The sequence below is a fragment of the Ptiloglossa arizonensis genome, chromosome 9 (genome assembly GCF_051014685.1).
Source record: "Ptiloglossa arizonensis isolate GNS036 chromosome 9, iyPtiAriz1_principal, whole genome shotgun sequence".
In the NCBI taxonomy this organism is placed as follows: Eukaryota; Metazoa; Arthropoda; class Insecta; order Hymenoptera; family Colletidae; genus Ptiloglossa; species Ptiloglossa arizonensis.
The window spans coordinates 15,555,817-15,568,614 of NC_135056.1; positions in this window are offsets into that span (position 1 = coordinate 15,555,817).

Here is a 12,798-nt window from a genome sequence, read left to right on the forward strand (position 1 = left end):
GATGGTATTTACCGATTCGAAATACGTTTAAAACTTTGGACCACGGACATTGAAACAATCACTTTTTCCGCGGCTCGAAAATCAACTTCCGGGGGGAATAAATTTTTAACGATCGTTCGTCGAGTCTGACCGCGAATCGATACTCGAAGGGTGAAAGATCGTTAACTTCGATAATTCGGGACTGTTAATAACACCGGTGGGTTAAATTATATTTTCGTTACAGAGAAACAAATTACCCCACCGGTTCGTCCGGAGGGAAGAGCGGGTGTAATAACCGATGACAACAAATATTCTTCTTTAGGTAGTCCATATGTCGGCGTTCGAGCGCACCGAAATCGTAATTTCACGTGCGTCACGGCCATCTTACCCTTATTACCCCCATCGTCGAACGCAAACTATCATTTCCGCGGACAATTCCAATGCGAGAAAATGCGTTCTACGTAAACGCCTCCGAAACTCATCGAACGCGACGATATTAAACGCATACACTGCCGCTCAAAAGTTTTCGGAGACGCTCGTCGAACCTCGAAACGAATCGATCTTCTATCGCTCGAAATATCATCCTTGAACATCCAGCATTACTCGAGTACGATTCGAGCTTCAAGTGATAACATTCTTTTCTAAAAGTCTTCTCTTCGTACAAATTCCTCCTCGATAAAAATAAATTTTAACTTATCTCGTTAAAGAATAATTTTACAGACAATTACCTACACAGAGGTATATACTGTTCCTAAACATTCCGTACTTTCCCAACAGGACAAGCAATTTAAATCGTCCACCTATCCTGTATAAAATCGAAAGAACAATTGTCAGCGAAACGATGCAACTAAAAAGAAATATATATTTTCATAGAAATCGAAGGTTGCTCGAAACTTTTAAGCGACGATGTACCCCGTCGTTGGTCACGAAGCATCTGCTGGTTGCGGGTAAGCCGTAGGTACCCATCGAGGTCGACTTCGGAGTCGAAAAATTACAGGTCGCGATCGAAGTTCGAACGGCAGATCGGCCGTGGGTACGGTAATTACAATAACAGGAGGACTCACCCCTCGGAAGATTCATCGATCCTCCGAGTGGGTGGATAGGAGGGCAAGGGAGAGGCGAGTGCACAGCCATCGGGTTAGCAGGCGAGGGTGGCCGGACTAATGAATTCTTAGTGTCCGTGCCTCGCTTTCGAGCATTCCCGGACACGCGAGGCACGAAGCAGAGCCTGCGCGCCGCCTCGCGGTGGTTAATTTAATACAGGTAGATTGCCGCAGGTATCCACCCTAACTTTCTCCGTCTCCGCCCTCGGTCGACCGTATCGTCCCCCGCCGCCGCCGCCGCCGCCGCCACCCCCGGCCGTTCCCCTCTCGCGAACGTGTAATATACCGCCACCACCCTAGCAGCTTTCTCCGCGCTGTTGGCCGTGCGCGGGGGCGGAAAGAGTTATACGCGCGATCCTCCGTCAGCGCGCGCTCCCGCTCGCGTAATGGGAACACGAGGACCGTTGAAATAATACGTCGCGTTTAAGCGGGATACGTCTTGGCTGGCGTGCGAGTAACCGGCTTCCGGGTGTCGAGAGGGTGCGTCTTCCTTTCGAAACGATGCAACGTGTACGTTTCCACGGGGGGTCGATGTTCCCTGGAGAGGACGTTCTCGTATCGTTTATCGAACGGAGCTTCGTTTTCGTTCAAGCGTTTGTCGAGGTTTGGCTGCGAGAGAACTTGGAGAGTACTGGTACATCGATCTTGAGACAGCAAAGGGAGTAAGAATGTTAATTTGTCGATGTTACTTTGGTGGAAGTAAAGGTTTTCTTTTCATTGGTATTTTATCGAAGGAAAATTTATGTTGATTGATGCGTTTGTCGAGGTTTAAGCATGAGAGAACTTGTAGAGTACTGATACACCGATCTTGAGCAAAGGGAGTAAGAATGTTCATTTATCGATGTTACTTTGATGGAAGAGAAGGTTTTGTTATCAATGGTCTTTTATCGAATGAAAATTTAGATTGATTGGTAAGTTTGTCGAGGTTTGAGCGCCAGAAGAATTGGGTAGTTCAGAAAACATTGTGCAGGAGTTTGACACTTCGATCTTGACAAAATGAAGGGAGTGAGAATGTACCCTGTGGATGTTCTTCAGTAGAAGAGCATAGTATACTTCTATCATTGGATTGTTTTAAACGAACAATTGTTTTCAGAAAGTACACCTACACGAAACTTCAAGTATCGAACCCTTGATATTCCAGAGCAGTGCGCGACCCTTTTCAAGGAAACGCGTCACAGCAGTAACGAACAATTCGAATATCCATCCCAGGTAATAACGAACTCCGACATCTCAAAATTTTATACAATTACCGTTCGACGGTCTTCCGGAGTATCCGTAGCCCCGTAGATGTCTCGTTCACGATCTGGGATCGTTCCGCTAATTTCGTATCCTCCTTCCCTGCTCGTCGAAGTCTCGAAACTAGGAGTCGATCCGTGGAACGTTACACGTCGCCGCGTTATTTCAATATTTGCCCGCTCCATCGATTCGCAATTGCAGCGCATCGGAGTCGAACGTTCCGTAGCACCGAATTTACGAGGCGTCGCGTCCGGATTACGATTTACGCGGGAGATTTGCCAGCATACGGGTTTCGTTGGCGAAGATCGTTCGTGGAATCGACTCGGCGGTGGATCGGGTATTCAAAAGGAATTGGTAATTCGATTTTAAAGCGAGGTCTCTCGATATCTTGGAAAGCCCGGCGGTGGTGTCGGTCGACTGTCTTGTCCGAGACGCGGGGTCGAGGGACATAGGAGGCGGAGGCGTTGAGAATCTCGTTAGATCGATCGCGAGAGTGCCACGTCCAATTATCGTAATTCTCTTATCGTCTCACCCCACGTTCCCCCAATTCCTCCAGCGGTCTCCCCGCGAACCGAGGAACTCGGAAAATGGTCTTTGAATAAATCAGACCCCGAAGTTCTCGATCCGACTTCGTGATCGCGTGTAGAGCCCGACGCTTTGCCGAGGGGCGGAGACGGCGAATTGGCATAAACTTCGGTCTGATTGTCTGTGACGAACTCGTCGGGACGACTTTATGGGAATGTAATGCGTATCTAGTTTTACTGCCGTAATTCTCCATGTTCCTGGGAACCACCTCTCCGTCTCTTCCTCTATTTCTCTATCTTTCTCGCTTTCTCTCTCTCTGGTTCGCGCGCGCTCTTCGCTTCTCTCGGTATCTTTCTCCTTTTCCCTCTCACACTGTATTACCGCGTCACGGAACTCGTTACCGAAGCTTCCCGGAAGATTTGTCACGAGTCGACGATTTCGGTACTCGGAATGTTCAATGAGATTCTTTGGAACCGTTCGTTTCCCACTGTGGCAACTTATTCCGGTCGCTCGATCGTGCATCGAACGAGCTCGCGTAATAGTTCGCCGTCTGGAAGTTGCGGTTTCCCTTTACCCGGTGGGGAATTCTACCCGGAGATATTGTAGATTGGGAATTATCAAACGTATTATTGAATTATATTCGAACTTTCGCGGTCGTCTCCGAGGGAACGAATAACGTTTGATTACGGTCGGTAACGCGCACACGATCGTGTCTACCGGGTATCGTGATCGCGCGAGTTTCTCGTTCAAAGAGTTAGAACGTCGTATTATTTTTCTCCTTCGATAAATTCGTTATCTCCGATTCGAATCCTGCGTTGAAACGATTTCGTTTACTTTCAACGGAACGTTCGACTCTTTGATCGCGTTCAGCGGCCAAGGTACACACAAATCCGGGGTAAATTAATCGCGAGGAACGCGTTCGATGTTTGAAACTTTTTCTCCGGTAGTCGAGCGCGAAACGCATCCCTCTCGAACACCGAGTATCCATTATTTTTCTTTTCTCCTCATCTTCTGACGAATTCGAGATTTTCGATTTTAATCGCGCGTCGGGAGTTCTCGTACGTTTCAATTTACACTATTCGACCCTTTGACCGCGGCTCGCCGGCCAAAGTGTACATAATTCCGGGGTGAACCAATCGTCGAGAGGAACGCGTTCGCAAATTGAAACGCATTCTCCCGCGAGTGAAACACATCCACCCGCCGCGTATCCGCCCGAACGAAAAGAACATTTAGACGGGACCGAATGTACCGAAACCCTCGTTACTCGGAACCGATGGAACCGAGATTCGCCATGATATTCAAACAGTTACGAGCTCGCTAAACCGAGAGAACCCTAACGAACTAACACTGTCGCGTCTCGACAGTTCGCTACGGTTAACAACCCTCCCGGTCCAACTTTCCGAAAACGTCCACCGATTCATATTCGTCGAATCGACTCAAGATAGTTCTCTTCTAACCGGTTACACGTTCCGAATTCGAATCGAGAGCCGGTTGCTCGTCGAGCGCGAGGAACGCGCGAAACGAGGGGGTCGGGCGGTCGGCCTACGACCGTATCGAGGGGACAGCGGATACAGCAACGGAAGGAGATAGGGGTGGGTGGAAGGGGGAGGGTGAGGGGTGTACGGTAACGCGATCCACCCTTGCATTCGTCCATCGCGTCCGTACTAATCTGTGGTCCAGTCGTAAACCGTTTAATTCCGTTTCGTGATAAACCGCGGCCGCCGTTTATTACTCGCTCGGTCACCACCCCCTCGACCCCCTCCCCACATCTCGTCTCGACTCACCCCTAACCCCCTCCCGGTGGATCGTTGTAGCCGCGTCGACGAGCCGCACGATTTCGTCCGAACGAACATATTTAATAGACGGTATGTGTTCGCGGGTGGAGGTTATTATTTATTAGCGAATGGACACCCACGCGAACGAAAGAGGGTGGCGGGGGTGGGATCGTGGGACAAAAGAGCTCGATGGTATAGGAAAGGTCGCGTCCCTTGATCCGCTTTGCGCTTCACGGTGACTGAAAGAGGTACTCCCCTTTTCTCCGCGGAGCGGTGACAACCGGGGGACAGGGTGCGGGTTCGGGTTCGGGTCGGGGGTGGATGCTCGGATCGAAAGACGACGAGGGTCGATCAACGCGCGAGATGTATTTAATTGCGCTTTATCGAGGCTCCTGACCGCGGTGCTTTTATCGCGATCGTGCTCCGCTCGCTCTCGTTTCGAAAAGGGGTGGGTCCCGCCCCGGATCGAACGGGCTCGCGTCGGTTCGTCGCTTTTATGTTTACAGCGGGAGCCGAACGAACATGTTTGCGAGAACGATTTCAGCGCGACCACCCGACGAACAAAACAATTCGATCGTTCGTGATGTTTATCGATTTTTTTTTCGGAACCATTGCTATTTACGGGGTAGCTCCCGCGTGCCGAAGTTTCCCGCGTATCGAAATTAACGTACAACGTTGGAAGTGGACATCTCTTTCGAGATTCGCACAGTGGATCGTTCGACCGAGTCATTTTTGTTTAACCGGTTGAATAATAATTATTTTATCATGGATAATACAATCTCGAGCCTTCGAGACGATGACGGTAAAATTCTTTTGTGTTTTCTATTTATGTAAGTCTTCAAGGTCACTTTCAACCTTTTTTCATTTATACAAGTAAATCGTAACGACTTTGAAAGCATTGTATTTGCTTCGTACACGTCCCTGTATACGGGGTGTTATCGGACGAGTGGTACCACAGGTGGTGATTCCACGTGCGAAAATAAATCGAGAAAAAGGAAGAATATTTTTCCATTCGAAGCTTCGTTTACGAGAATAATGTGTTCGAAGATTGCAGCACGACCAGTTTTGTTTACACTTTCGTATTCGTTGTCCTCCGTAATATTTACATTCTGCCTTCAAGGTTTTGCCTAAGGCTACCCACTGCTCTGATTGTCAGCAGGTTCGCAGCGGTCGAATTGTAACAGCGTCTCGCTACAACGATCGCGAATACGTTTACACGGTGAAAGTGTTCGGTGCTCGGGAGTGCGTCAATATCAGTTAAGTATTACCCGATAACAATAAAAAGAACTACAAATTTTCAAACTCGATGACTAAGTCTTACCTAACAATAACAAACGTATCATCTACATTCAAACAAAAATATATTATTCCTTCCTTTCGACTTAATCTCGCGTAGTATCGTATAATCACCACCTGTCCAATGATACCACTCGTCCGGTAACACTCACTATTATAAAAACCACGATTAAACTCCCCTCTGTAGCGAAAAAAATCGTACAATTGCTAATACCGCACAAAAGAATTTACCCAACTAATTTTCACGATTTCCAAAACATCAAACTCTCCCAAACAACCATTCACGTTTATCCACGTCCTATCGAACGTACTCTTTGCCAAAAATTCTCGTTGTTCCACGGTGAGGAGAATATCCCCGTGGTGCGAAAATCGTTGAAAAATTTGCAGCAAGGTTCGCGAAGCGACGGTTTTCCAATTCCAGATTTACGCCCGATTTTACTTACGTATCGCGCGGTTAATGCTGCCGGAGACATCCATCAATTTAATTGGCCAGTGTTAGCCCCGCCGACGATGGACTATAAACCGTGGGTGGATTGCTAACGAGACGCAGCACGGGGTAGTTCGGTTTCCCTGTGGCTCTGTGCGGGTCCGGCCGCGATTGCATATATATTGCATACACCGACGGTGAGCTGCGCGGAGCTACCGGCTACTGTTAATCAGTTTAGAGTTTATGTCCGTCCATAAACCCGGGTGGCCCCCGTCTAGCTGTCATTAATAAAACCCCCGTTGATAACTCGAAAAGTCGCAAGATACACCGCGCGAGCTAGCCAGCGAGCGATGGAAGGGTGAAGGGGGAGAAGGGAAGAGGAGGGGAGGAGGAGGGCGTCGAGCGTCGGTGTGCGTCGACGTTCCATCGCGTCCTCGTGCACCAGTCTTCCTCGAGGTCTAAAGGCGGAACTCGTTACACGGACGGGGGGAGTACCCGAGGAAGAAGGATTTACCGCTCGCGATCTGCATCGTTCCACGGTGGGTATGCAGCAGCTTTTTCATTTTCATGTCGTCCCTCTTAATCCAACGTTCTGGATAATTAGCGGTCGTGTCTATAGCCCCGTGACGTTTCTTGAAACAACCCCCCTTACACCCTCTAAAACCAACCCCTGCCTCTAGTGACGACCGGATTACGCGTTTCGAAGTCGCGATCGCCGTTTTTCGAGCTACCGTTGCACGTTCTCGATCGTCTCGAAAGTTTGTCGGAGGTTTGATAGTGTTCGGTGCTCGATCAGAATCTGTACATTACGCGAAGACAGTGGATGAAAGAAATTTGTAGGTACTCGTGGTGGTAGGCACGGTGTCTTGTGATTTGTGGGAGATATTTGAAACGTTCGTCGTACAGCCGAAAATAATGAAAAACAGTCGTGAGTACGCCCCGTTCGAGGTACGTGAATTTTTGTAAACAGAGGTCTTCCGTGAACCGTAGTAAATCAATATGTCACGTGAGCAAGAAATTGCTGTGTGTACAAATAACACTCGACGTCTTTCCTACGACCGTTCGACGACTCTGCAAATAAGGATCTGGCTGAGAATACCAGGTGGTCGTATCGAACACCTGTGAGGAATAATACAACCTTGGATAACGCGAGGTTTGTTGTATCGCGTATAAGTAAGGACAAATGGAACGTGTATCCGAACTTTTCCAGCGTTCTTGCGTCACTCTTCTTTCTCGTACGTGTGTCGAGAAAGATTCACAGCAGTCGTGGTCTATTTTTTATGGAGATACCGTCTCTCAAAAATGTCCTTGTACTTTTTCGAGTAAGTACGAGCCGAAAGCTTATCGCTGTAGCCTCGAAGATACTCGTCTTCCCTTATCGTGTTCCCATTTCTTGAGAGACAATCGTTCAAAGTTGAACGCGTTGGACGAGATCCACGGTCACGCGGATCGTTCTCCACCGCTTCTATTTTCCACAATTCTGCGATATCGCGTCCCGAAAAAACAGGCTTGCCCTTTTTCGCGGAAAAATCTCGTCCCTGTGAGCTCTGCGTCCGCTGAATGGCGAGCGGTGGCCAACGATGCGTCCCTTATCGGTTCGATTCTCCGCACCGTTCGAATTCGGATTTTTGGAAACCGGTTCGAGGGAAATTTGACGGGGACACGAATCGGGGCAGGGATCGTAACGCGCGAGCCACGCGTGTTAGGGGATTAAAGCGCGTTTCGAATCGCGCGCATGCGCCCGCGTGAACGTTCCTGACTGATACATTTCGAGTTTTAACGATGATCCCCGGCAATAACTCGGGGCTTAACCGTGGCGTGAGTTGTGGCTCGCGGCTCGATCACCAATCATTGGTTATGTCTCTGGTAATTAACTAATGTTCTTCTCTATGCAAATTACCGGCCGTTTCGTGCTCCCGTTCGATTCATCGTTCCGCGTGCCCGCGTCCGCGCTCCCGAGCGCGTTATTAGCGCGAATGCGAAACGCGCGACGAAGAAACGATCGCGGTGGAGATATACGAATGGTAGCCATCGATTCTGAACGCCCGGTAATAACGTAATTAGTCCGTCGTGGCGAGGCCGAGTTTGTGTAACCGAAGAGGTAGGCGCATCGAAGAAAATTGATGACGAGGAAGAACCGTTGAGCGTCCGTAGGCGGCCCGCGGAGGATTAATCATCTCTGGATGAATGGAGGATCGGTATAGCAGCAGCCATCGTCGGGACGATTTATGGCGCGAATGGTTGTACGCTCGTTTCTAAACTGGCCGCCGATTTTGAATCTCGGCTAATACGTTCGTTTATATACCGACACACGCATCGTCGTCTCGCGAACGCTCGAGCGCTTTCGTCCCAACGGATTACCTTCATCGATGTTTCCGCGATCGGTCCCGCTCTCGATATTATCTCCGCCCGGTGATAAGTTATTCCAAATGTCCCGTGTATCCGCGCCGGATTATCCGTCCCGATGCTTCTTAATTCATTTACAAGCAGATTATCCCGGATAGCGGTTGCGCGACTCGTAGATCGACACCGGTGATATTTTCCTCGATCGTCGCGGTTGGGTGTCTCCCCGCATCTGCCACGGTAAGTCACCTTTCGTATCGGTACTAAATCATTCCCGACATCCGTATCCACGGTGTCACGCGACTCCCAATATTTACTCCGCTTACTCGCAATAGGTTATCTCCGACCGTATCTCCTCGTATTTAGCCCGATAAATCATCTTTAATACCTGTTGTAGCAACTCGCCTCGAATATTTCCCGTGCACTCCGCCGCCACGTTATCTCCGTTTCTCCCCCCAACGGCACGCATAATCCCCAATAATTCCCAAGTATCGCGCCACAATGTCTCCTATTTCTCGCGCTCACTGTACCGAGACGCGTCCCCGTGTCGTCTCTTGTACCCCGGATAGAACGCGATCTCCTCGAATCTTTTTTGCGGAGGAGCAGCGATTTTTCCGTTCAACTTGCGGTTGAGTTCTTGCAAACTCGAGGAATTATTGCATTGGGAATCACTGGACACCATCGGGGAGATTTCGAATAAAAATTGACGTTTCTAGATTTTTTTTCTTACAGGTAAAGTGGTAAATTTAGCACTCTAAGTCTCGGTACAGTTGGAAGTGTATCTTTGAACATTTGTATTTTATTTCGGTTCGTTCTCGGGGACGTGTTTCTCGGAAATGTTGAAAACAATTTGTTCGGTGTGTGTCGTATTAATCGACGAAACGACGTTGCGCAATTCTGGATATAACGGGATCTATCTCAATTGGACGCTCAAGGGTACTCGTTCGCACCGGACCGTTTGTCTACTCCACCGCCCTGTCTCTCGTGTCTCGAGCAGTTGAGTACGATCCAACCACAATGCAGGTTATAGCTCCTAAAGCTACAGAACTACCCGAAAGGACCTGTTAGAATCCAAATCCCCACCTACGAAGAAGACAAGTTGCTGTCAACGAACCACTCGATGCTCTTCGACCGTTTCTTGAAAAATTGTTGTTCGACGGATGCACCGATCGGTGAACTTGTCGTGGCTAATTTCAATCTTTTGCGTTATTACGATCAACACCTCGATAACAAGCTCACTCTGTTCGGGCGGAATTCCTTAAGGAGGGACGGTAGCGAATGTACTCTTACAATCGACGAGTAGAGTGTAGAGATACAACTATCAACTTTTCTATTCCTCGTCGTATTTTCCTGAAAGTATGGTCAATGACCGGACAATTCTTTTCACTCGCGAAATTAGCCAAATCAATTTCAAAAAATTCAAAACCTATATCGCTTCGAAGTTCCATTCAATCGCCCCAACGGTATAACCAGCGACAGGGGGATTTCTTTACCGAGGGAAGCAGGCGGTTATTTATCGAGGGGGATTACCGCGAATTCTTCGAACCGACTGTACCGTACCAAGGATCGTTTCGAAGTCGTTTCTCTCTGGGTAAATCGTCACCGTTGAGGATCAAAAGCATGCAGCGTCCCTCCGTTGGACGTCGACGACGACTCGTCCGCTCGCAGCTACGCGAGGCGCCGATACGGGACGCGGATTATTGAAATAGCGCAATTAGAATAGCTCGGTTGCGGCGCGACTTTAATCCGAGCGTCACGCCTCGATGACCCCCCTCTCCAGGAGCGGCGCTCATTTGCATCCGGGGACGAACTGTCGGCCACGATGCGCCGTGTAATAATTATTACGATCACGGTCCGCGAAAGGGCATACTTTCGACGTTGCGTAAAAGCGACGTACACGATAAGATCATCGAGTGCGTGCCCCACGGGAATCCCCCTTCTCTCTATGTGCAACGCGCGTGTGTCACGCACACGTCCACCCCTAGCGCGAATACTCCTTTGAACGGCGTCGTTTTCCGTACTCATCGTCGTTCTCGTCGTCGTTCTCGTCGTGGACGTCGTCGTGGACGTCGTCGTCGTGGACGTGGTCGTTCGACGTTACACGCACACTGACCTTCGCCAATGACGACCATTGAGGGTCGTCCCATCGTGCTACTCATGGAAATTACGACGTTTTCAATTAAGTTCGAGGGCGAATCATCGTGATAACGGGGTCGTCATTCGTGCGCAGGTTGCTAGAACGCGCTGTCTCGTTAATAACTCTCGTTCGGCTGTGCTCGGACGGTTGCCGAGGGTGCTGTCCACTTTTTCAGATTTCAGCCTGTTTCGTACCCACCTTCGCTGATGACCCGAGGAGGCGCCCTTTTTATGGGCGTGTACGGAACGCGGATGTAGCGAACGAAACACCGGGACGGTGTCCTGCGGCGACCACGCGTTTGCCACACGGGGAATCTCTCCCCGTGGCTCGAGGGTGGGTGTTTTTAACGAGATTACTCGAATCTTGAGAGAAGTGTGTCGCGGGAATATCGGTGGTTTGAGCAGAGAATTTTTTCAATAGTCTTTGGGTGATATTTTTCGAGAATTTTTGAAAATCGTAACAAAGTACGACCGGAGTCTAACTGTTCGGATCTTTACCCTCGGGATTTACCAAGTATGATTAATACAGGTAAACTCGTGGAAAGATTGAATATCGAATCTTTTCGAATGACAAAAATGAAAGAAAGTTAACCAACCTCTCAGCAGTTATCAAAAGCTTCGAATAAAACCCAACCGAGATCTTCTAACCCCGAAACGCAACCTCTTGCGGGAAATTACTCTCGCCCCTTTAAATTACCGAATTGCAACGATTCGAGTTAAATGGTTTTGCCCCGGGTGGAAATATTGGTCGAAAAAGCGAACGATTCGGCACAGGAATGACCCGGTGAGGAAATATTTACATAGGTGTACACGATACGCGCGGCGATATTCCCCGGCCGATGTAACAATTTCCTCTGGAATATGTGTTTCAAGGTTGACTGGGTTCCGCGGTGGTGGAATTGTATCGTTTACAATGTAATTCGTCCGCGTGGATTCGCATCGGTTATTTTCGACGTTACGCCGTGCAAACACGCTTCTATTTTTGGGCGTCTCGCGTATCCGTTTTTAATTGCGCGAGAGGGCTCTCGGGTAATCGGGCACGTCAGCCGGCGGACGCCGCTTAATGAAAGCAAATAAAGTAGCTTCGAAATAAATTCGGGAGGGTCCGTACGAAAGAGAGCGAGGAGAGCGGTTAAAGAGTACGAGAGAGAGGGCAGCGTTGAAACGTTGATGTATATATTGACCCGTTGAACGGCAACGCCGGGCAGAGGGGACCTATATTGGACACTCTCGGGAATTAGGTTTCGCGGTTTCAATTAGGATCGCGGACGAGTTATCGCGATAACAGAGAGTGAAAGGGAAAGAGAGAGAGAGAGGAGGAGAGAACGATTGCCAGGCTCGTTCCACCCGAACGAAATTGCACGAAGAGCACGCCCGATGCGATTTCATTTCGATCGAACCCGCCGCGGAATTCCTCTCGGCGATCCTCGGAGCGTTCGCTCACCGATACACGGAATTGGTGGAAAAGCTTTCGTTGACTTTATTGCCGTTAATCGTGGACTCGTCGTTGCTACGACTATGCTTTCTCTGCTGGCTTGCTCGGTATTTCTGTCTCTCTCGGTGTTTTACAAGAGTTATCGTCCCTGTTGAGCGTTTCTTGCTCCGCCCCCCGGTGTATACAAAGTCGAGAGATTTAGCGAGCGAATTTATAGAATCGTCGTTCTCGGATATAGCGAAAATGCATTATCGGTGAGACGATAGTTTTTTATGTACGGTGCACGAGTCGTTAATGGTAACAGTGATCGGGATCGTTATCGAGGACGAGGGTGCTCCTTTGCGGAATATGGATTCTTCGTTTGTAGATGATAGTTGTGCAATTATTTTTCCGTTCTGATAATTATTACTGGTATCAGACGATCTTACCGTCGCTATTGCTTATAGTATTATTAGTATCGATTACTAATGTTATTGTTGTATATTTGTAGGGGTCGAGAAAGAAGAAATGGAGACAACGGGACTGAAACTCGAGACCTCAGGA